This window comes from Artibeus jamaicensis, unplaced genomic scaffold, assembly GCF_021234435.1.
Source record: "Artibeus jamaicensis isolate MK-2021 breed Jamaican fruit bat unplaced genomic scaffold, CSHL_Jam_final contig_548, whole genome shotgun sequence".
Classification (NCBI taxonomy): Eukaryota; Metazoa; Chordata; class Mammalia; order Chiroptera; family Phyllostomidae; genus Artibeus; species Artibeus jamaicensis.
In genome coordinates, this window is record NW_026521883.1 from 11104415 (window position 1) to 11129103 (window position 24689).

General features: G+C 48.0%; 2 protein-coding genes across 6 annotated transcripts in view; one reads left to right on the forward strand and one right to left on the reverse strand.

The window, feature by feature from the left end:
- The window catches only part of TLN2 (talin 2), a 409343-nt gene that overhangs the window by 373217 nt on the left and 11437 nt on the right, over nucleotides 1-24689 (reverse strand). The window lies entirely within an intron of this gene.
- The window catches only part of LOC119053441 (translation initiation factor IF-2-like), a 54068-nt gene that overhangs the window by 17246 nt on the left and 12133 nt on the right, over nucleotides 1-24689 (forward strand). The window lies entirely within an intron of this gene.

The window sequence follows — 24689 nt, forward strand, 5'->3', positions numbered from 1 at the left end:
GCAAGTTCCCCAGAAATATGAGACAAAAATATAAACATCTTACTGCCTGTTTTTATATAGGATGGTTAAATTGTAAAATTCAGTCATAGGTTCACAGAGCAGATCCTAGCCTGCCACAGCTCAGAAACATTACTTTGGAGACTCTTTGAAACTTCTAACTCGGTTAGAAGTTACTTAGTTTCTCCACTGTCACACCAAATCATTTTCTCTTCAATGTGAGGATCATTTTCATATACTGTTGACTGTACTTCTCTTCCAGAGATTCTCTTATGAGAAAACTAATGAAGACACAGTATTAAATTTTAAATTCTTAATTAGCCACACGCAGACACTGAATGAACACAGCCTGACCACTGTCACAGCAGGGCGAGGCCTGCCAGGACTCTGAGTCACACATGACCTTGTTACCTGCATATCTGTGGCCACAGGAGTGGTGTACCCCCTCCTGAGGCTGCTCCCTCTGCAAGGGGCTGGCCTGAGGCCTATGTCAGCTCACCTCCATGCACTCCTGCCCTTGACATTGTTCAGTAGAGCTCAGATCCTGCCATTATTAACACCAAAGCCCGCAAGAGGCATAAAACTGGATACGCTTATGTTTCAGCTCTTCCATCTCTAGAAATTTCTCATTTACTTCTATTTACTTAAGGACCAACTACTGCAATTTCCCCTTTCTCCCTCAGAATATTTTCCCAAAAGGGGAAAGCTAAAGACAGTTACACAAACCCATATTTGCTGAGCTCTTAAGATCCCTTCAGCATCCAAACTTAAATCAAACTCAAACAAGCAACAAGCCACTTGTCAATGTTTGGTTTCGAAATTCCAGTCTGAGGCTCCGTGTGGTCCTTGCAGGCACGAACCCGGAGAATCCAAACACAAACAGCACAGTCACAGTTGTAGTGACTGAACATCGGAGGAGTTGTTCTGTGTCCCGGGGACACAGCATGTTTCAATTGCCTAATTATGTAATGATCCAGCTTCCTGTTTCACATGTCATCACTGCACGGCCAAATTATATCCACAGCTACGTGCAAGAGAGTGCTGGGCTTAATCAGGTGTTTACACCAGGGCGGTGCAGCTCTGATTGCAGATTCAAAAACCTACTGAACAAGGTCTTTTTCCAACGTTCACTTTTAATATACATATTCACACGTATAACAAAAAACCCTTCCTCCAAGGGGGAAGCTGCACACACACTGCCATGTGTCACCTACAAGCCTGTGACCATGCTGGGGGAGACTCTGGGTAGACACAGCCCTCTGCTCGAACCCCTCAAGCTTTCTCTGCAGAGTGGAGCTCCACAGGCGGCTCAAGGCCATTATTTCTCAACAAGAATCCAGAGTGAGGTATCCAAATCTCTCAGCTTCTCCTCCCTCGTGCTCGATAACCCAAATTACTATCATAATCTTGGAGAGACTTTTAAAGAAACCGTTTTCCCCCTGCGTTACCACCTTTCCCACCTCCGGGAAGCCTTTGAGGCTCCCAGACCAAAGCGACCTCTGCAATGGCTAACACCAGTTATCACTCTGTACCTGTCCCGAGCCACTTACTCTGAATTATTCATGTTGCTACATTACCTTGAGATTGCTCCCTCTATCTAACAATCTCTCTACTTGATTGAGTATTGAGCCATGTTTTAGTCTTTGTTCGTGGTCCACATGGGTTTAAAAACAATGCAGGGCTCCAGTGAATGATCGATAAACACTGACTAGTTCAGTTCACGGAGCCTCACATGGTGGGGATGGGTTCTCTCCAGCACACAGCTGAACTCCTGAAAAGGCCAAGCCAATGTGCCCCCAAAACATGAATGCAAATCATTACCTATTGCTACCCCCAGGTAATCCAGAGTAAGCGCCAGGTAATCCAGAGTAAGCGCCATGCAGAAGACAAATGCCTAGGGAAGGAAATAAAAGCTAAAGTCCTAACTGAGGCTAACTTTCTTTAAGCAGAGAGAGCTCAGACAGGAAATAGCCATTATAAAATTGGTTTTGCTAGCTACTGTTTCTGTTTTAAATTGAAATGTAAATGATACAATAAAACAGATATACTATTTTCAGACTCATACCGATTCACTTTCCTCTTAAAGAAACAAACTAGTTGTTTAACTTTTCAGACAATGGAATGTTTTCTGAAGTAAATTAAACTAATGGAATTCTCCCTTGGAAACTCCAAGAGTATAAATTACTGATTATGCTAGAAGTCTAATAAAAGTGCTTGGAATATGTACACAGTCACAAAGACCTAATTTTTAAGAACTTGTATACTTCCACATATTCCAAAAAGCTCAAACACAACTGGACTAAATTAGCTTCTTAGAGTAATCACTAATTCAAAACCTATTTTCTTTTCACTTGGTACCTGATTTCAGGAGATGTATGCATTTATATCAATTATGTAAAAACCCTAACTAGTGATCTTAAATAATTTACTTCTAGGATGAAATAAGATACTTCTCAGAAAAATATCAGAGTTACTGGCCCGAATCATCCTTGCCAAGAAAGCTGAACAGACACCAGTACTCCCACGTGTAGTTATGTTTCCTTCTAGAGTCTTCCTGGTACTTCTGAGATTGGTGTGCCCAGTGTTTTAAGAATTCACACTTTCCAAGCTGCTTTCTTTCTCTAGTTCCTCTGAAAACCACTACTAACTACATGCACTGATCAGAGTGAAGTTCCCCCCTGAACTATGAACATGGCATAGCCAAATAACTAAAAGGCTAACCACTCACAGTCCAGATAGGACATGCGTGGGGGCACATTCGTAATGAAGCCACGCTTGCCAGAAATGCCAGTTGGGATCGTAACACATGTGCCTCTTGTAAAACGTAAGACTTCAGATATAAAGCACCTCGAAAGGGAGCGGGTTCAGACATTTTCCCAGACCAACTGAAGAGCTCATCCTCCGGGCTTCCCAGCACAGCCAGGCCACACATCCCCGGGGAGATGATCACGTCCACAGAGCCCCGAACCCCGCCTCCGTTTGCTGCCACCAGGCATTCCCCCCTCCTCACAGTGCCCTCCCAGGGAAGCAGGCTCAGGACTCCCCAACCCCAGGCAGAGCAGCAGCGGTAGCCTGGCAACCTGTCAAATGCCCAGGGCCAGTTTTCAGGCCAAGACTCCCCTGGGGAGCTTTTAATAAAAGGATTAAGTATGTTGATAAAGAAAATATTATATGTAGAGATATATATACCTACATATATCTCACATATATATGTTATATATAAATATATATGTGAAATGTTTTTATATGTGTGTGTGTATATATATATATATATATAAATATATATACATAAAATGGAATACTATTCAGCCACAAAAGAAGGAAATCTTGTCATTTGGAACAACGTGGATGGGCCCGAGGGCATCACGCTAAGTTAAATGAGTCGGAAAGACAAATACCGTGTGAGGACTCTGTATACGTGCACGCTAACAGAGAGAAAGCCCGTGGTTACAGAAAGCAGAGGGGAGGCTGCCAGGGGTGGGGGGCGGGGTGGGCAGAAGGTACAAACTTCCAGTTATAAAATAAGCCGGCGGGGATGTAATACAGAAATGGTGGCTATCGTTAATCCTGTATTCTGATTTGAAAGTTGCCAGACAGCAGATTTAAAAGTTCTCACAAGAAAAAATATATATAACTGTGTGGTTATAGATGTTAACTAGACTCATGGTGGTAATCATTTGACAATACATACGTAAAGCAAATCATCATGTTATACACCTGAAACTAACGCTGTAAGTCAATTACATCTGAAAAAGGAGTCAGCGCATATCCAACTTCAAATTACTTAGAAATCATGTTGGGAAGAGTCTTAATAATGAGTAAAAAACCCAAAATTTTTCAATAAAAACAGGGCTCCAGATCTCACTGCAAGAAACTCTGATTCTGTGAGTCCAGGTAGCTTTTAGGAGTCTGTATTTGGGGTTTTGATTAATTTGCTTTTAATTCTAATTGACAGTATTAGTTTCAGATGTTCAACATGATTCAACATTTACATACATTACAAAGGGATCACCACCGTCAGTACAGTAACCGTCTGTCACCACACGTACTTACTGCCATGCTGTTGACTACGCCCTGGGCTGCACATCACACCCCCTGACTTATTTTATAACTGGAAGTTTGTATTTCTGAACCCGTCCCCTCCCTCTTTCCCACCCCTTCCCCTGGCCCCTCAGCCCTGCCAACCATCAGTCAGTCCAGAAGTCTGTATTTTCAAAGCTCCCCAGGTGATTCTTCAAGATCAGCCAGGATCAGGGATTGGTGCATACTAAACTCGTATCAGTAGCAACTCAAAGAACACGTTATAACCTCCTCTGTAGAAACAGGAAAGGCAGGCTCCAAACCTATCACAGACTAGGCGTATGACACCTGGCACGTCCATCAGCATACGGCCGCCTTTCCCAGAGGTATTCGCTGGTTCCACACGCCACCCTTTTTAGAAAAATAAGCACAAATACTTTAAAAAGAACTTTTTCCTCTTTTCAGAGGTATATCTCGCATTTGGCAGTGAGAAAAACCTTAAGAAAATGCCCTGTCAATCTGGAAAGCCAAACCTACTGAGTCCACTCTGGACATAGTAGGCCAGGGTGGAAACTGGCCTTGAAATGGCCAGTGGTCCAGGCGGGCCGGCTTCCCGTGCTCTCCTCCTTAAACGACGTTTACAATCCTGCTCCTATTATTGTTCTTAAAATAAATTCTGAAGACACACAAACATTACATCTACATTAAACACAGGCCGCAGAAACCAAATAAAGAAGGAAATGTCTGTATATCCATGAAGAGAAACAAACATTTCTGACTGTAAACCTTCACCGTTCCCATTAACCAGACTCTAGCTGCAAGTTAGCTGTCACTAGGTTTAAAGCGACCACGGCCAGATGTGACGCCCTTTACCCGCCTCCCATTACTCTTCCACTAACTCCTGAAAGTCTCTGTAAGGATGCAGGATCAATGTCGGAAAGGTAACACTGAATTATCAAACGTTATTCGTCTAACAGACAAACTCTGCCATCCTTTCTTGGGAAGAGGCTATGAAAACGATTCTGGGGAGACCAGACCCCACCCGCAGGGGACTGGAGGAATGGGGAGAGGAGATGGTAAGTGTTCAAGAAGAGGAGGCTGAGGGTTCTGTCTCCCTCACTTCTGGGCCCCGGGGATGCTTCCTTCCAAGAAGTAAACTCATAGCACAATGTGGGGATAAGACACGTCGGTCATTCCACAAGAACTGTTTGATGTCTTCCAAGTATCCAGCACCAAGCCTAGCCCTGGTAACAGTCCTTGGGGAGCTTCAGGGCAAGGAACTGTCCATTTTAACAGCACCTGAAGGGCAACAGTGAGGCAGTCAACAAGTCCGGGAGATTTCCCAAGGCCGACACCCAGAAGCCCCAAGATGTGATTGGCCAGGCAGAGTGAGCGGAACATGAAACCGGCAGGGTGTGGGCATGGAGGCAGGGCCAGGCTCCCCAAGCATCCGGACCCAAGGGCCTCGTCCAGAGAGGAGGGGACGATCTGGCCCAACCTGCAGGCCGAAGGCTCCTCTCTGACCGTGGCCTGGGGAATGAAACAGGGCAGCTGAGGGAGGCAGTGGGAGGGCACTGGGGGCTGGTTTCTGCTGGGAAAGAGCCCCCAGAACTTGGTGCGAAACTGTCATTTGGCCACATTGCAAACGAGATTCGTTTTGTGAGTGTAGCATGAAGCTTATTCTTTGAAAAGTTAGCATAAGCAGCAGCAAAGAAAACCCAAGCCCTACAGCTTCAACACCATGCCAAGACCTGATTCCAGGACGAAAAAGACAGGGGGACACCAGGACAGACAGACTCACCTCTGTTATACCAACACCCCCCCAGCCGTTGCATCCATCCCCACTAGAAGTCTAAGATTCACCTCGTTTGACAATGTGTCTGCAGAGCAGACTTCAGCCTCCACTAAATGTGAGCAGGGCTCAGTTTCCTCACACTTGTGCCCACAGTGCCCAGGACAGAAAAAGGACTCAGCCAATGTGAGCTAAATCAGTGGTTCTCAACCGGAGTGACTTTGCCCCTGCATAGGACATTTGGCAATGTCCACAGACATTTTTGGTTGTTTCAACTGGGTAGGAGGGGTGCTCCTGGCATCTACTGAGTGGAGGCCACAGACGATGCTAAATAACCTACAATGCACAGGACAGCCTCTCCCCTCACCCCCCGAAAATTAACCAGCCCAAAATGTCAGTTGTGCTAAGGTTGAGGAACCCTGGGTGAAGTCAGTACATCCATGTGAGAACACTGGCGGCAGCTGGCTCAGCGTGAGCATTGGGCAGGCACCTCCAGGACACCCGGGAGGCTGGGCCCACTGAAGGGGCAGGGGGGCTCGAGCGCCAGGCTGAGCTCCCACACCTCCAGCCTGGAGATGTTGAACATGGCCACGTTCTGCCCATTTCTCCCTCTGACTCTGCCTCTCTCTTAGGTGCCTCTTCCTCCGACCTTCATCCCACCTGGAGGGCTTACCCCAAGTCGCTCAGGAAGCGGAGGGTGTCTCAGAATGGAGGCTACAGCGGGGGGCCAAGGTATTAGAAGCTTGGCCACGGAGCATGAAAGAAAGGGAACTCCATGTAAACAGAACTTTCTATGTCCTCAAGCCATATTTCCAAGGAGCGCCCACAAATCAACCCCCAACCCCACAAGACACACACCCTCCCAGCCCAACTCTTCAGACCCACAATCCCTGACACCTGTGCACAAGGACAGCGGGCTCACAGACAAAGACCTCAAGGCCAACGTGCCCAGAAACCCCTCCCATCACTGACAATACCCATGGAAGCACCCGAGCCAACAGCCTCTAATTCCTTACACATTCCACCGGTTCTCCCTGGAAGAGCCCTCTCAGCCAGCCCCTCTCTCCCCTCTCCAGCCCTTTGGCCACTATTAACCCAGGCCTGCATCACTTTTCACCCAAGTGGTGGCAATGAACACCTGCAGAGCAAAGCTTTTCCCACTTTTATGGTAAGCTGTGAAGGAGGAGGAGGTGTATGGGAGGCTTCTGTGAAAATGCAGAGTCAGTGGCTGGGGATAGGGAAGAACCTGCCACTTTGCCAAGCACAAGGGTGGTTTTCATCCAGACACTCCCAGACCGCATTCGACCCTGTAAGGCTTCAGATTCTCAACCCCAGGAGAGCTGGCTCTGTGGTCAGCTCTGTGCCCCTGGAACTCAGCCACAAGTCAGAGCCTCCAAAAAAAATGTTTGCTTTGGGTGGGGGAGGGGTGGCAAAACCCAAGAAGCGGCAGGCCAACTCGAAACCACAGAGGAAAGAAAGGATCGAACAACCAGTTTCCCAGGCCCCTTCCAGTGAGGCCAGAGATCCCACCCAGAGTGAGTTCAGGCAAATGCCCACATTTGAGGGTCAGTCCCCATTGTCATGGAAAGACTTCCCCGGCCAGTCCAAACCGAAGCCTCAAACACCACGGCCCAGGCTTCTCAGGGCCCTCACCAGGCAGGGTCCTGGGACAAGTACTTCCAAATGTGTCTGGCTGAGTCAGGTTTCAGTACCAGCTTCCATGCACTGCAAAAAGGCAAATTCCCATAACCAACTGTCCCCACCCTCACCCAGTAAAGATGCAGTTAACTGGTCAAGAGGCCTAACACAGCAATGGAAGACCACAAGCAAAAAGCTGGTCGTTTTCATGCCTCTCACCGGTTCTAACACAAGTCTGGGATGAAGGCTCTCCACGAACAATGATTCATTATATGTGGAGCAATAAGTAAGTTCTCCCCAGAAACAATGATGGCCAGTTAACTGCAGCAATATTACTAAAAGCAAGCAGGCAAAAGCTCCACACCAAGTGGGTCCTGCAAAACAAAGGCCGGGGGGGCTGACATGCCAACTCTGGTGAGCCAGCACTTGAGGTCTAATTAAACCCAAGAAGGATGCATCCCATGCAGAAGTTTTCACACAACGTACACAACAAAGCATGACTGTGTTGTTCTGTTTACAGGGGGAGACAAAACACCAAAGCAGGAAGATTTACTCCCTAAGCCACAGAACTAACACACTGAGACAACTATATGCTAGTTATTCTCTCCTAGTCCTCTTGGGAAATGTCCCTTGTGAAATTCAACACCCTCTTAATAAAAATCCACTCAGCCTCTGGGACACTAAGACGGGTTTGTCTTGTGACTGAATCTCATTAAAGTCTATGCCACCTACCTGCACTGTGAATGGAGGACAAGAGGGAAGGGGACTTATTCGGCTGCACGGTGAACACACATCTCAGGCTGGGAGCCCAGGTGCACACAGGGGACTATACAGGAGGTTGGCAGGATTCAGTCGGCCCCACGGGTACCTAACCCTGGTTGCATAGAATTAGAATCACCTAGGGATCTTTTTAGACACATAGCGATGTGTCTATGGGCCACAGCCATGGTAGTTCAGATCACACTGATCGCAGCTGGGGCTGGGCACCAAGGTGGTTTAAGAACTCCCAGGTGAGCCTCGTGAGCAGTCATAGCGGAGACTCACTGGTAGTCCCCAGGAGAATGCCAGCGGTGCAGCTAGAAGAGCTCAGGCACAGACGGTGACGGCGGATGTGGCTGGTCGAGGACAGCTCTCCGGCCATCTTCCACCAGCATCAGAGTCCACTCCTCCTACACCCTGCACATCTCACTCAAGGAAGACACAACCAAGGCTGCCTGAGGCCTTCGCCACTCAGCCTCCCATCCATCTTCCCTTCCCACAGCTACTTACAATTCCAGCCGCCCTCAGAGAAGCCCAGTCCATGGCCGTCAGTAAGGGACTGCAGGATGCAGCAAATCACCACAGAAGAGAGGTCCCATCACTACCACCTTTACGTATAAGAGAAGCAGTGAGTACTTACTGTGTGCCCAGCCAAGGGCTGAGTGCCTTACCTGCTTATGTCATGTAACCCCATCACAACCCACTGAGGTTGCTGTTATTACCCCCATTTTACAGATGAGGAAAGTGAGGCTTGAACAGTGAAGAATTTATCCAATGCCTCACAGCAGGTAGTGTCAGAAACAGGATTCAAATCCAAGTAGTAGAGCTCTAAGTCTGTGCTTCAAACCATTCTGCTGCTCAGGTAACACCTAGTGACAATGGACCTCGAGATCGGCTGTGGCCCGGAGAGAATGTTACCGAGTAGGAGTCTGTTAAAGCCCTCAATTTCATGTCTTGAAAATCAAGTTCATTAGTATGGATGAGGAAATCCCGATTTTACTGAGTTCATGTGGAAAATACTTGTGGGTTCAGGGGCCATGCTTCATTCGTACACATTTGCTGGACACTTATTATAAGTCAGGCGCAGGGCTAAGGCCTGGGGTCATGGAGACGATGACTTTCTAAGAGCTGACCTGACCCTCGGCTGCGTCAGGACAACTCTGCCCCTGGGACGAGCCGGCCCCACGCTGCTGCACTGAGCAAACCACATGGGAAACCCCCAAGGGCGGCTGTCTGTGGGCTTCGCCGACGGATCGGGTGGGTTTTTTGATGTTGGTGCCCATGTTCCACTTGAGACCCTCTCAGGGCTGTCCAACCGGCGGCCCGGGATGGTTAGGAATGCGGCCCAACAGAAAACTGTAAATTTACTGAACACATTATGAGATTATTTTTGTGACTACATGTCGCAATGTATTTACTGTGTGGCCCAAGACAACTCTTCTTCTTCCAGTGTGGCCCAGAGATGCCAAAAGGCTGGGCACCCTGCGTCAGTCTCTGCAGACTGTCCAGGCCCTGCCAGCTGACCAGCTCCCACAGCTGGATTGAGAACCAAAGGGTGAAACACCAGGTAGAAAGTCCAGAAACCACATACTTGAAGCATTGCTGAAGGCCGGTTGAGTAGAAGTGACTTCATTGGGCCTGGATAAGAGGTGGCGTGAAGGATGGGAACGGGACAGGGGGCTTTCCTGCAGAAGGGCAGGAATTCCTACATTCTGCTGGGGCACCAGGGGACGGGATTAGAGCCACTGGGCAGACAAGAGTGGGAGGCAATGACTCTTTAAGAGGATGAATTCCTGGTACCTTCGATTTGGATCCAGGGCTCCTCCTAACTCTGGTCATGATGCTTTGGAAAGCTGGGGAGTAAATGACCTGCTGCTCAGATAATTCGAGAGGAGACAATTACTGTAATACAATAGAAACTTCAGTGTTAAATTAATGACTAACCGCTTTCAGTCTGCTGGACAAGGAACCATGTGAAGTCATATACCCACAAAGTGAGGCCACTGAGGAGTGAGGAGGTTTTTAAAATCCACTTGCCAGGCCTGACCTCCGCCCCAGACGTCTGCACTTGAAACAATCATCTCGGGCGACTCACCTCTGATGCAGGCGATGCCTGGTCTCCTCCACGTTGACAAACCCACTGGTAAGTAAGTCTGGCACAGAGAATGAGTCCCTGAAACCTTCCCTGACCACAATAACCAGTCCTTCTTCTAAACACTTGTTTTAAGTTTCACATACAATCTTACACTGTTTCCCTAGATATGCAGATGCAGGTGTAGATGTAAGTGTTACCCTCCCCAAGCAGCAAGATGGTACTGTGCACTCCTCTCGGTGCTCAGAAAACACCAGGCTATCCCCCACGCAGGGAGTGCTCAAAGGATGCTTGAATGAATTCAGCTAATTTTTAAAGTCAGGACTGATTAATCATTATCATCCAGAGTGACATGAAATTCTTCTGAAAATGTTTATTCAACTCACTCTTCATTAACTTTTAAAATAAGCATTAAAAAATTTTAATACAATTCAACTAGTTGTCAAGGTACCTCCTCCCCTGGCCTGCAATGTCACTGTGAATTCATTAAATTCTGGATCACGTGGCTTTCGACAGGGCTGCTACACAGCGAGCCAGGGTTTTTAATTTCCCAGCTTTATAAAGCTCATTGGATTTATTGTTCTTCGCTGGGATGGGCACCTGGCAAAAACCAGAACGAAGCAGCATTGGGTGGACAAGGAACCAAGAAGAGCGCTGGTAGAAGCCTAGCTTTTGGGAAGTGGACCTGGTGCGGATAAGAAGCCCCTGGAGTTGTCAGGACGTAAAGAACTCAGGCTTCCTCCCAGAACAGTGGGGCCTTTACGGAAAGGCACGCTCTCTCCAGCGTGCCCCCAGGAGGGGGGACGCTGTGTTAAGATCAGGAGGGTGTGCCAATGGCTGGTATTTGGAAGCGGCCAGCTTTGCTCCTTATGTATACAGGCCTGAGAAAGGCTCCAGGAAGTATCCCTGTCTCCGGGAACTTCTGGCATTAGCAGCTTCTTCGTGACCTTCAAGCCAGTTTCAGATACGCCAAGGTCTAAGGCAGTAGAAACATAATGAGAGTCATATCTGTGATTTTAAATTTTCTAGTAGCCACATTTTAAAAAGTAAAAAAGAAACAGGTGAACTTGCTTTTAGTAATTTATTTTATTCCAATATATCCAAAATAGTATCATTTCAATGTATAATCAATATAAAAATCATTATTGAGCTATGTTTTATGCCCAGTCTTTGGAATCTGGTGTGTATTTTACTCTTACAGCATGAACATCAGTTTGGATACTGAATCTTCATCGGAAATGTTTGATCAACAATGTAAATGCTGTAACCTTTACAGCTGAAAAAGCCAATTCACATATCCAAGTTATTTCAAATGCACTTAGAAGTTTTCCAAAAACCTGACTGAGAACCTGGCTTTAAATTTAAACTTAAATTTAAATTTAAATGAATTAAGTAAAGTCCAAAGTCCAGTTTCTCGGCCCCACCAGCCACGTTCCAGTGTCCAGAAGGTGGAGGTGGGTGGCCAGTGGCTACTGTAACAGTACTGAGCAGGCCTCAGGCGTCTTCTTCCAAATCTCCCTACCAAACTCTTCCTTTTCTTCGTCATCAGACGTTTCGAGGGCCCCCGAAGGACAAAGCATGAGGATCTGTGGTTGTGAATGGCCGGAGGACCTTTTGGTTCTAGAACAGTGCGTCACTGAAATGCGCTCTCTGAGGGCTGCGGGGGACCAGGGGAGGGGCGGGCTCTCTCAGAGAAAGCGGTGGAAGCAGATTCCCAGAGCTCCTGGGGTGGCCAAGCACTGCTCTGGGTATAGAACAACCATGTCCCATCGGGCCCCTGTCATTTGGTGAGTGACAGAGCATTACATGGACTCAACGGATAAGGAATCCGAGATTGGCCACAATAAAGAACTTGTCTGAGATGCCACAACTTCCCAGGTAGACCTTTCTTTTTTTCTTACCACGCCATATCAAGATCCAAAGATGAGAAAAAAAAAAAGAAAGAAAAAAAGCATGCTGTGTCCAAGACAGGCCAGAAGGCAGGTAACCAGAGACGGCCAAGCCAGACCAGTGGGACAAGCTCACACTTGTTTAAAAATGATGAGAAGGGGAACCTTAAGGTGGCAGAGAGGTGAAGGGCTGACAGCCCCAGTTTTTACGTTTCTGCCCCACTGAATAGGTAATTCCCCCACAGTGCCACCTCACTGCCCACTGGGCCACCGGCACTGGGGTGACAAACAGCCAAGGCTTGAAGCCTTCCGAAGCCTTTCTTAGCTCTGAATTCGCACACCTCCATCTAGACTGCATTTCATCCTCCAGAACCCAGGTGCCAACTCCCGGATTCCCACGGTAGGGTTGAATCAGGCAGAAAAGACAATTTCTGATCCAGTAATTGAAGCAAGCAACATCTGAGAGAAAATTTCTGCATATTTAACTCCAAGTTTCTTGGAGAGTCTGTCCTAAGGCCACAGAAAATAGAAACATAAACATTTTTCCTGATTCTGACTGTAGGGGGAAAAGACAAAGGTGTTGAAGGTAGTACGTTGAGAAGAAAGGAGACAAATTGGGTGATCTTAATTCATAGAGGCAGGGTGAGTCAGATACAAAAACAAGACCAGACAGTAACCTTCCAAAGCAGAACTGTCGTCCCCTAAGACCCTCCTGCCATGGGGAAGAAGGAGGTGACCTTCCCAGCCGTGCCCCCAGACCTGGTGCCACGTCCAAGGTACTTCCCAGTTTGAGGTCCAAAGGCTGATCAGTAGCACAATGATCTGCATATACACGGACTGGTTAGATTTCTGAGCCAGGCTGCAGCTGCTGCGTGGCCAGGGTGTTCTGGGTGTGAAAAGAGAAGAAATGGCAGCCTGGGGAAAGGGGGTGGGGAGCAGACCCTCTAAGGGAGAACTCGAGTCCCACATCTTTTTTTCAGATGAGGACCTTGCAGCCAGAAAGGAGAGATATTTGTCTCAAGTCCCTGTCCACATGGCACCCAGAGCCCTGTCTCCTGGGCGCCCCTACAACCTAAGGGCAAGCCCTGATTCCAGGATACGTCGTAAGCCACCCTCACCAAGGCAGGGCTGCCCCTATGAGGTCAAATGCTGAAGAAGTGACCTCTTTGAAATGTAATCGTCAAGGAAGATATCCCTCTATCTCCTACCTTCCTGGGAGGATGCAGGCCTAACTTCAGCTGTCACAGTTGGATTCAAATCGCAAGCCCTACGTCCAGTAGTAAAACATAATAAGTTTTGCAACTTTTATCTTAAAGCCATGAATATAATACATTGTGTTGGCTTAAAGAATAAGCTTTCTTTCCAACTTTGTGATCTCTAGCTCTGTAAGGCTTGCAGCCAGCTGTCTAATCCCATTCTGGTTTAATGCTTATTTAATTAATAAAATAGTTTTCTTTCTCTTCTACCTTTGTGGAGAAATGTTCAGGGTTGGGAGGAGATTCTGCTTGTAATCCCATTTCCTTAAAACTCCTCACGGAATCACCCCAACCTCCACCCAGCCCTGACCCCCCTGAAGTTATTTCTAAGCCATCTGCAACTAAAATAGGGTACAAGTATGGTTTTGCAATGTAATTTACCCTATGGACAGAGAAAAGCACCCAACTTATTCAGCGATTCTAAAAGAAAAGATGGGACTTGGTCCTCTGACCGTCGCTTGGGGACAATCTCTTAGATCAGCCCCCCTACACCACAAGGACCACACACTGCAGCGAGGTGAACACTCCTGGCAGGTCAATGACCCCCAGCTCCAGCGCTGAGGACACGCCGTGCCCTCTGCTGGGAAAGCCTTTCCTCCGGGCAACACTGTCAGCGCAGGAATCACAGAGCAAAGCCTGAATGAAGGAACGGAAACGTTTAACTCTTTTCCCTCAAAGTCAAAATCAATATTATCTCAACATTCAGTTTGTTTCCATTGGAAATATTTGTTCCACAAGGAAATGTTTCTCAAACACAGAGTTCTATTTTAACTGTTACAATGAAAAGGCCCCGTAAAGAGAAGAATGCTCATCAAACATTGTTGCAGAAATGTAAGTGAAAAGCATCCCTGACTTGGCTCCCTGTGATATTTCCCCAGCAGAATCCTGTCTCTCTGCAAGGCCCTCAGCCGGTTCCGGCACCTCTCCCACCCTGAGGTCTGTCCATCTCTGTCTATCCCTGACAGGAACAAGACTGTCAAGGGCGTCCTTGAGAGGAAGCGTTCTTAAACTGACTGCCTCTTCAGTCACAGCCAGAGCTTTATGCAGAGCCTGGTCAAGGGCAAGCTGGGCCCTCCTACCCGTCCAGACTGTGGGGCTGTCATTAAATATTACTAATGGGCATCTAACTTTATTTCTCCCATTGGATTGGCCTGGATTGGCAGAACAAGATAGCAACCCAACATGAAATGCTCTGGGAAAAAACCCACCAGGCAACAACCCATCCAAACAGCTTGTGCTGCTGAAGAACAACATGGCAGTGGTTCTCCAACCTCGGTGTGCACAAGAATACCCTGGAGAACTCGTTCAAACACAGCTCCCTGAGCTCTACTCCTGGAGTTACGATTCAGGAGGTGGGGGATGGGAATGGGGGCTCTGCCTTTCTAACAAGTCCCCAGGTGATGCTGAGGCTGCTGGTCCCAGGACCACTCTTTGAGTTAACCGGCTTAACACAGCACCTCAGCCCCCACTTGTACGACAGAGCCAGGCCCTGGCTTCTCATCCAGCTGACCTGGTGGTAAGGCCAAAGCCCAGAGGTCCTCAAACTCAAGTCCCCTAAAATGCTGGTATTCTACTATGGAACTCAAAGATGGGATTTCCCTCCAGCTTGCAAAGCAAATTAAACCTCTGGCACAACTGACTATTTGGTTCTAGTATAATCTAAAAGAATTTAATTTGTCAATAAATTATATATGCTCTGTTAAGACTTCAGTGAGTTCCCCCAATATAACACATGATTGAGAAGTTGTCACAGGCTGGCCGACACTGTCACTGGCACATGGGAGGACACCAAATCCCTTGCACCTGACCTCTAGCTCATGCCCTGCTTCCCCAAGGCACCTCCCTAGACCCCGCAGCCAGATGTGCTAATCATTTAACAACACACCCCTAGAAAGAAGGGCTCTGTTCCCCCAGTGCTCAACCTAGTGAGTGGGCAAAATTACGTGGGCACACACATTAAACCACTTTAAGCAAAGCAATGTACAATCTGTTGCTAAACCGATTTATGTGACATAAACGTGACAGGCTTTAGATTTTTCACAGAAGCAATTTGGCCTCACAGAAATGGCCACATGTTCCCCATGTCTCTGCACGGGAGCCCTTCAGAATCCCCTGCTCAAGCTAAAAGAATCATTGTAAACTTTTGGCCGCCCCACAACGTAATTTTAAAAATGTAATATGCGCCCTGGCTGGCATAGCTCAGTGGATTGAGCGCGGGCCTGCGAACCACATGATTGCGGTTCGATTCCCAGTCAGGGCACATGCCTGGGTTGCAGGCCAGTTCCCAGCAGGGACTCATGAGAGGCAACCACACATTGATGTTTCTCTCCTTCCCTTCCTCTCTAAAGATAAATAAATTTAAAAAATAAATAAATAAATAAAAATGTAATATGCATTCGCCCTGCAGACCCCGGCAGGAGGATGTGAATCCCTCCCCCCGCCCCACCGACTTTGAACATGAACATCCTGCCCACGTGCAGGGCAGAGCTCTCCCCTGCCCCATAGGCCACAGGCCACTCCGTCTGGGGCCTCCTGCGAGAGAAACAGCCGGGCACAGCGCCCCCTACAACCGAGATAGTATATTTACGGCTTGTGATTTTTTTCTTCCCCGACCTTTACCCTTGTATGCAAGGGATAGATAGAATAGCAAATGAAACCAGCAGATTAAAATATTCTATTTCATAAAGAAGTAAAAAACCCCACCACATGAGCTTTAAAGGGGGACTGAGCCAGCCCATCTGGATCCAATCACTGTAAAGTTTCACATGTTTTGCATCTCCCTTCCCAGAGGGAGGGCAGCAGAGCACAGGGACGGAGCACTGGGTGGACCAAGATCCCTGGACCCTGACCCAGACTGTGCCACTAGACCCGTGTGAGACCTTGGGCAGAGACCTTGACCTCTCTATGGCTCAGTTTCCTAAAGAGTCTTTCCAGTCACACCAGTGCTAACTAGTAATACGATTCAAGTGTTGATGAATTTATAATGACCTTCGCTTTTCCACTTGATTTTATCTGCAAAGATTCCAGTTCTCTTGGGAGGAGACATGGCCACTGTTGCTTTTTCTCTGGTTCTCACCGCTCCCTTTTCCCTCCACCCACCACTGTCCCAGGTCTGGCTGTCCCCCCACCTCCCCCGGTGCAGTTTCTCTGAGCGGGGCTGTGAGGAAAGGGAGCCCCAGGGAGGGTTTCAAAAGTCGGCACTGAGATCTCTCCGACTGATGCCTAGCACAGCAAGCCTTTCGTTTCTCAAATAAGCTTCTAATTGTTTTTCAGAAATGTGCACGGGCCCTTATTTCAAGCCATTTGGCAAGAGCCTCGAAGGGCATTTCCTGTGACATCGTGCTTGGAGAAGGAGGATTTAAAAGTTTGGAGGAACATTAGAAAAACTGCACTCCATCTGATCCTGACCTTGAATGCAGATAAAACAAGTTTTTCAGGGACCCATCACTGGCATGATGCAAACTGCCACGGGTCTCCAAGAACCTAAAAGTGCTCACTGACATTTGGACCTCAGACTTCTCCCAAGGACAGTGAGAAGGTCTTGTGACAGAGTCCACAGAGGCCAAGAACTGTGACGCACTTGGGTGGTCCCGGCAGCATCCTCCTGCCCCAGGCATCATTCCTCCCAGGTGCAACATTAGCAGATGGTGAGGACCCCAAGCGTCAGTAAGAACCACAGTCAAGAGGATGTGGGATGAGCACTCGTTCTGGAGTCGGAAACTCAGAAAGCTGAGGTCAGATCCCCGGCCTACCGCCTCTTTCAGCACCTTCCAAAAGGTCTTCAGACCTGTTACCACCACCTCCCTGGTTTAAAATGTCACCAGGTGCCCCTGCCCTCTGAGCACATCCTACCCCAAATTTGTTGTGCACACCCACTCACCTCAGGCTCTTATTTAAAATGCTGATTCTGCCCTGACCAGTGTGGCTCTGTGGGGAAGGCATCGTCCTGCAAAGCAAAGGGTCACTGGTTCGATTCGTGGTCAAGGCACATGCCTGACTTGTGGGTTTGGTCCCCGGTCAGAGCGCTTATAAGACACAAATGATCAATGTTTCTCTCCCTTTTCTCTCCCTTTCTTCTCCCTCCCTTCCTCCTTTCTCTAAAATAAATAAATAAATAAAATCCTTAAAAAACTGCAAATTCTGAGTCAGTAGGTCTAAGTGGATCGGAGACCAGAATTCCCAACAAGCTCCCAGGTGGTGCTGGTGCTCCTGCTGCTGCTGGTCCTTGGACCAACTTTAAGGGGCAAGGACAAAGATTTATGATCTAATCCAATATTTCCCCAAACAGAACTGCTAAGAATCTCCTGTGGTAACTGTTAAATGCAGATCCCAAGGCCCAGGCCCAGACCAGGGCAGGCCGGGTGAGCTGGCAATTTAAGGAGTCCTCAGTAAATCATCGGAGAATTTTTTGAACCCTGGTCTTGTTCATCTGCGCCCCTCATTTAAAGGTCCTGGGTGGCCTATGGGTGCCCTTGCTTCTTTTCCATTGTACTCTTCAGTGAACTTAAAATCTAGTAACCTACTCCTGCTTCCAGGAGCCCTATAGGGGACATTTAGAGCTGAAGTCCCTCCCAAACTTTTCCAAGAGCCAGCGTCCTGGGATAGCGATCATCTGCCAGCCCCCGGGGCCTGAGGACGGCCTGGGGCATCACTGTCTCTGCACACCTAGAGCCAGGACCCCGGCTCCCTGGCTGGGAAGTTCTGCTCCCACCCCAACCTCATTAGTCAATGAGCAAAGCCCTTCAACACATCTCCCCACTGTTCTTAAGATGACCCAAAACACAGAAGAAAAACCGAACTCCCACCCTGAGATTGTCTCCAAGAGCCAAAGCAACGCAAGGTGAGAAACACACACAGTGTGTACTCTTCCTCTCTAACCACCTGCAGCGAACTGCCATGCGCCTGGAATCCTTGCAATGACTTCATGACATAAAGGCTGCGTGTGTGTGTTACTGATGAGGACACTGAGGTTTATAGAAGTTAGGTGACTCGCCCAAGATCACATTATACATGGCAGCCCCTGTGGGACAGTCTCCCACGTGTAACCCTTTGCAACACTTACCCTTCTTCTGGTTTCTTTTACTGCCCCGGCCTGTGAGTCGCCCCCCCCCGCCCCCACCATGCTTTCCCTGAAGGCAGGGCTCAGGTCTGTTCTGTTCCAGGTTGCATCCACCGCAAACCTTGCAGACACTCAGAAAACAATTCGCCCAGCTGATGAGTGACTCCAAAGCAAGGTCTCCTCCACGATAGATAACAAGCTGCCCCGAAAACCACAAGCACATAGATGAACCTTGATATAAGACTCCCAACTGATAAAATATGAATTTACAAGGCATAAGTTGGAGAAAGGACGGTGAAAGAGCACTGGCCTGGGAGTGAGAAGGCCCGAGGATTCCTCTCTCACTCCTGCCATGCTGCCCTCACATCCAGACAAGCCACTTGGTCTCTCTGCATCTAAGTTTCTCCATCAACGTGATGGTTCAATTCATCCCCAACCCCTGTGGACTCCCACCATGTACCAGGTGTGGTGCTAAGAAGAAAGTGACCACGAGGAATGACTGAGAGGCCAATCGCACCCCTCAGCAGTCCTGTGCCCATTCCACTCCTCCCACCCCACGAAGCATAACTGAAATAAAGCTCACGGAACAGTTTTCAAACAAGTCTGAAACAAAGAGGGTCCTAGGGGGACCATTTGCATCACAAAAGGAATCTTCACTTAGCAAATGAGTTCACAAAAAGGATGGCTAAGTGACATGTTCCCTTGATTCCCTTTTCTGTCAGTTATTGAAGTATTGTTATGCACAATAAATTTCAGCCTTTTAGGTGTAAAGTTCTACTGAATTAGACAAACACATGCAGTTCCTGCTACAGTGTTAAAGGTTATTTATCCCTAACTTTTCAAGAATACGTTATATCAAGTAATGTGAGCATATATGGTCCAATGACACAAAATTCATTTTAGCACCTCTTTCTAAAAGTGAAGGGCCCATTCTGCCAGAATGAAGAACACAGAACTGAAAATCTTGTCTCCAGGAGGGGCAAAAAATCAATTTGCAGAAACATCTGCGAGGCGCAGAGAGAACAAGATCTACTTATTAGTTGATGCAACTGACTCTCCTTTACTAAGAGGATCAAGTCCCTCCCCCTCTCATCTGAAAGCATTTACCAGCTTTTTAAAATATGCACACAGAGCCCCAAAACAAACATATTCCTACCAAAGGTCATCCTTAACCATTTGCGCAGTTTAAAACCACAAAGCCTCCTTGAATTAACTCCAAAAATCTCTAATAAATTTCATATATCAAAGGAATTCAAGGAACATTAACTTTTGTTTTAAGAATTATGTTTAAATGAACTGCATAAGATTATGTAAAAAAGGGGGGAGGAGGTAATTGTTCAAATAGAACTCTAGCAGTCTGTTAAAATCACATCTCCCCTGCAGAAGGAGGTCCTAGTAACTTCGGACTAGGAAACAGCAGTAGAGACGAAAGGGGCCAATGCCACTGTAAATAATCAACCCAACTGTGTGTTCAATCTTTACTGGGAAGCTGGTAAAAAGCAGAACTGATTTCTAAGCCCTAGCCCCCTGGCACTCAAACTTCAGTATATCTAAGAATCTTTTGATCATAAAAATTACACATTCTTGGATCCCACACAGACCTACTAAATTGGAATCTCTGGGGACTGGGCAACTGCTGTGTTTAACCTTGATCCCAGGTAATTCTGGTGGAGGTGACCTAAGGATCACACTCGAAGAAATGCAGCCCTAACTAAAAGATCATGTATTTTGTTTCATAATCATTAAAATAAAGTTAAGATGGTGAAATAAGTTGGACATTCATTCTGAGTGTGGTCTATAATCTTTAAGCTAATAGCCCAGCCTTAGAATGTTTTCATTATTCAGAGTGACTGTCACTGCAATATCAACAAACGAACTACACTGTGACGATCTTTCATTCATGTGCAGTGGCCTCAGAGAGTGGTCCCCGGACCAGCCACTCAGAATTTTTGAGTCCTGCCTTAGAAAGAAAATCTCTGAGGGTGGGGCCCAGGAATCCTTGTTTTAAAAGTTCTCCAGGTGATTCTTCTACACGGTGCATGCACCAGAGCCTTTTAATGTAAATACATGTTAAACCAATAAATACTTAATAATCACAATTTTTCTTGCCCTGTCTTCTTGCTGTTTTTATTTTTGCTTTACCAAAGCATGCGATGTCTATGACCACACCATCTCTGCTCACCTCCCCCACCTCCCCACTGTAACTCGAGGTGCGGCTGTGGAACACAGGAATTTCAAGCCTGATTTCTTTTCCATCAGCTGAGGGACAGTTAGCACGGCCTGGGCAGCCAAAGGGCTCAGACCCTGCCCATCAGGAAGGTGGCAGAGATACTGTGTCAGAAAGCGATCCCCTTGGGCTCAAAGGGCCCCCAGATGGATCCAGCTAGCACCTTCCTATGATGCCCCCCGGGACATTGAAGACAGCCTGCCGACAAAAAAATAAAATGAAAAATTCGTGGTGGTGGTGGGGTTTTTCCACCTTAACTACCATGCCCACGCTAGAATACATTAGTTCTCCAATCTCCAGGAGAAACAATAAAAATACAGATCCATTGGTTGCAACCTCAGCTTCTGATTCAGTAGGAGAGCCTCTCAAATCTGCACGTATACATTTCCCAGGAGAGTCTTATGCATATCGAGGTTTGCAGATCACTAGCGTTTGGGGAGAAATCTATGCTATGGGGTAGGAAATCTGAGCTTGAGTCAAACTTACCCAGTATTTGGTGTGTCAACCTTGGTGCACCTCAGCTTGCTCAAAGCAGAAATAATAATACCTGTCTCACAGGGGTTGTTACAATAGCAATATAAATGCAGCACCCTGGTGAAATGCCAAGTGCCAAGTACAGGTCAGCAAGACCGGCAGGTGAGGAGTTCCTCCGCTATGACTGACCAGGCTCCCCTTAGCCTAAAAAGGTAACTTCACTAACAAGCATTCCATGTCCAATTCAGATTCTGAGACACAAGTCAGTTCAACAATCTGTGTTCCTCGTTGAATTGGGTCCCCTCAGAAACGATATGCTGGAGTCCAAACGTTCTCAGAATGTGCCCTTATTTGGAAATGGGATCTTTAGGGAGGTAACCACGTTCAAACGGGAACGTGAATGTGGGCCCTAACTCATTATGACTGCTGTCCTTATAAAAAGGGGAAATTTGGACACAGAACCAGACAGACATGGGGAGAAGACGGCCAGCTAGCAACAAGCAGAGGAGAGAAGCCTGACACACAGACACTCCTTCCCTCACAGCCCTCAGAAGGAACCACTCTGCTGAAACCTTGATCTCAGACTTCTGGCTCCTGGGACTGAGACAATAAATATCTGTTGCTTAAGCCATCAGGTTGTGATACTGTGTTACAGCCCTAACGAACTCAAACACTGTCAGTTTCCAATTAAAGAGGAAAGAAGTGTTCATCTCTGGTTTCTTTTGAGAAGGACACTTGGCCACCTGATGCTTCTCAGATTCCACAGGGCTTCTTCCATGGTCTTCACCAGGTACCTCCATAAAGCTCTGGACAAACTACTCCTCAGGTCCATCAGAGAGCCAGAGCTGGGGGCGGGAGAGAGGGCATCACCGCGGGGCCTGCTGTGCAGCCTTGAGACTACAGCAATGGTCACAAAATCGGAGATGCAACACATCTGCCGGCTCACTGGCAAGTGATTTACCACCCGTACAAAACTGTCCGAACCGAACCCTGCACAGCCAACTCACTGCCCCCTTTCCTCTGTCAGAGCAGCGCCCACAGTTACCCTCCAGCTTCCAGCCCCGCTGAGCTCTGGGGAGTCACTGCCTGTGTGGGCAGCGAGGCACCCTCATCAAGGGGACCCATAAAAACTCTCGAGGAGATGCTTTTCTTAAACTGAATGCCGCTTTCATTCTTGCTGAAGTAGGACAAAACACATTGGGAAAATGCCCCAAAGACAATAAAAAGCCCCTTTCATATGCATTAAAGCTGGAGCTCTACATGGCCCTGCTCAGTAACCAGAGAGAGTGTGGGAGAGCAAGGAGCAGAGGGACCCTACTGAGGGACCCTGTCCTCAGCCATCTTTCATCTCAGAAAGGAGCCTTGTCTGCCCAACGTGCAAAGCCAGCAGGCCTTTCCCCTGCGGGGCGGCTGCCATCACCCACTACACACTCTTCTTGGGCCACCTGTCCTATCAGCCTCCCTAGGGAGCTTAAAATGAATGAATGAATGAATGAATGAATGAGTCCAGGTCCCACTCTGAGAAATCCCAATTCAGTGAGTCAAGTAGGGTTTAGGAACCAGAGTTTTTAAGGAGCTTTCCTCCTAATTCTGATGCACATGCAGTGCCAAGAACCACAACCATGATTTAAAGTCAGGGTACGACCTGACGCCCAAGGAAAGGAGACAGTGCCCAGGTCAGGAGCGTGCAATCCAGCGCCAGCTTTGCCAAGTAGCCCCAGTGAGTCTTATCCTTCTGGGCCACCGTTCTTCCTGTCAAAGGGAGGCTGACCTAAAAACCACTAGGGGATCCCTTCATCAAAAATAAACTCCCCTCAAATCATTCTAAGATACCCCACAAACACATCTACCCTTTCTTCTGGGAGGTACTGGGCCCAACTGCTTTGCGGCTGCACCGCATGCTGACCTCGCTGCTGTCTCAACCACAGGGAGAGCTCCTTCAACCGGGTGGGGGAGGGCCCAGGAGTGACAGGTGCTAAACCCAACAGAGAGCCCTTCAAGGAGAAAATTAAGCCTCTTAAAGTACTCTTCCTGTAATCTCTCAAACCCAGGAATAATCCACACTCCCCCTGAAGATCTGCCTCGCATGACCTTGAGACACACCCAGGAAATATCTTCACTTACATCTAACTAGGCCCTACACCAGTGTCAAGCAATCAAGTGAGCTGTCTCGAAGCAACTGCAAGAGACAGAGACAGGAGTTTTAATTGAAGCACACAAAGGGTGGGCTCTGCCCTGGTCGCAGGAGAGCAGCGCCGGCAGAGCCCTGGAACCACCCGCCGGTCTGCAGGAATTCACTCCGCCATCTGAGAAAAAGGCGACGTCTCTCTGTGTGGTCAAGTGGGCTCCGGGGACAAGTGATGCACCGGACAATTCACCAGAACATCAAGGTCGATGACAAACACTTAGTACAAGTGAATTTACCATCTTGAACCCAGGGACAAAAGTTACCAAGCAGACTGACTGCTTAAGTGCCCTCTTCAGAGATAAAACAGAGAGACAACATTTGTTTCCATTGCGCTGTCCTCTGCAGGTGCCTTCTATCACTCAGCAAGTACTTAGCAAGGATGCGCTCCACTCATTCAGTACTTGAACCCCTAACTCTCAGTACGTGACCTAAGAAATACTGCTCCCATGAGACACTGCTTTTCCACCTCCACATAATTCTCTCTTCCTTCGCTGGAATCTGGAAAAGATTTACTTTTCCTCATCCAATGCTAACCTCTGTAGCCAGTCAGTTTCCGTCATCAATTACTCACTAAAATTTTTTGTGGAGCACCTACTATGTGCCGGCTATTGTTCTGGACACTTGGTTTCTCTCGGGGAGCTCATATTCTAGTGCCATGAGTCAGACAATAAATGAGTCACATGTGTGGTGTCAGGGAATGAGTGGTATGAAAACAAATGGGAAGAGGCTGAGAGCAGGGGCAGAGGGATGTCGGGGCCACCTCTGAGGAGGTGACACTGAGACTGGTGACACTAAACAAAGTGACATGTGAAAGAGCACCCCAACCTTCAGAAGCTCGGCTGAGGAGGCCCGGCAGGAGGGCTGGAGCTGGAGCAGCCAGGGCACAGGCGGAGAAGGGGGTGAGGCTTGTGGCATGGAAGCCAGGTGAAGAAAGTGCCCCCGAGAGAGCGGTCCTCAGCTAACTGCTGCTGAGAGGATGACAATTAAGGGTGGGCCACCTGGGCACCACTGGTGCCTGGAGATGTGTGGCTCTGGTGAAGGGGTGGGCTGCAGGCAGAGTGAGAGGAGGACAGGAGCAGAGAGCAGGACAACACTTTCAGAAACACGCACGGGAAGAGAGAGCACAAGAACGGGAACACAGGGTCGAGAGTGTGCTGCTGCTGCTGCTGCTGCTGCTGCTGCTTTTTCCCTCAGGACGAGCAGCCGCAGCACGTTGCTCACAGGGACGACCTGGCAGAGGGGGAGCTGATCACGCAGGAGGGAAAGGAGATACACACACGAGTGAACACCCCCCCCCC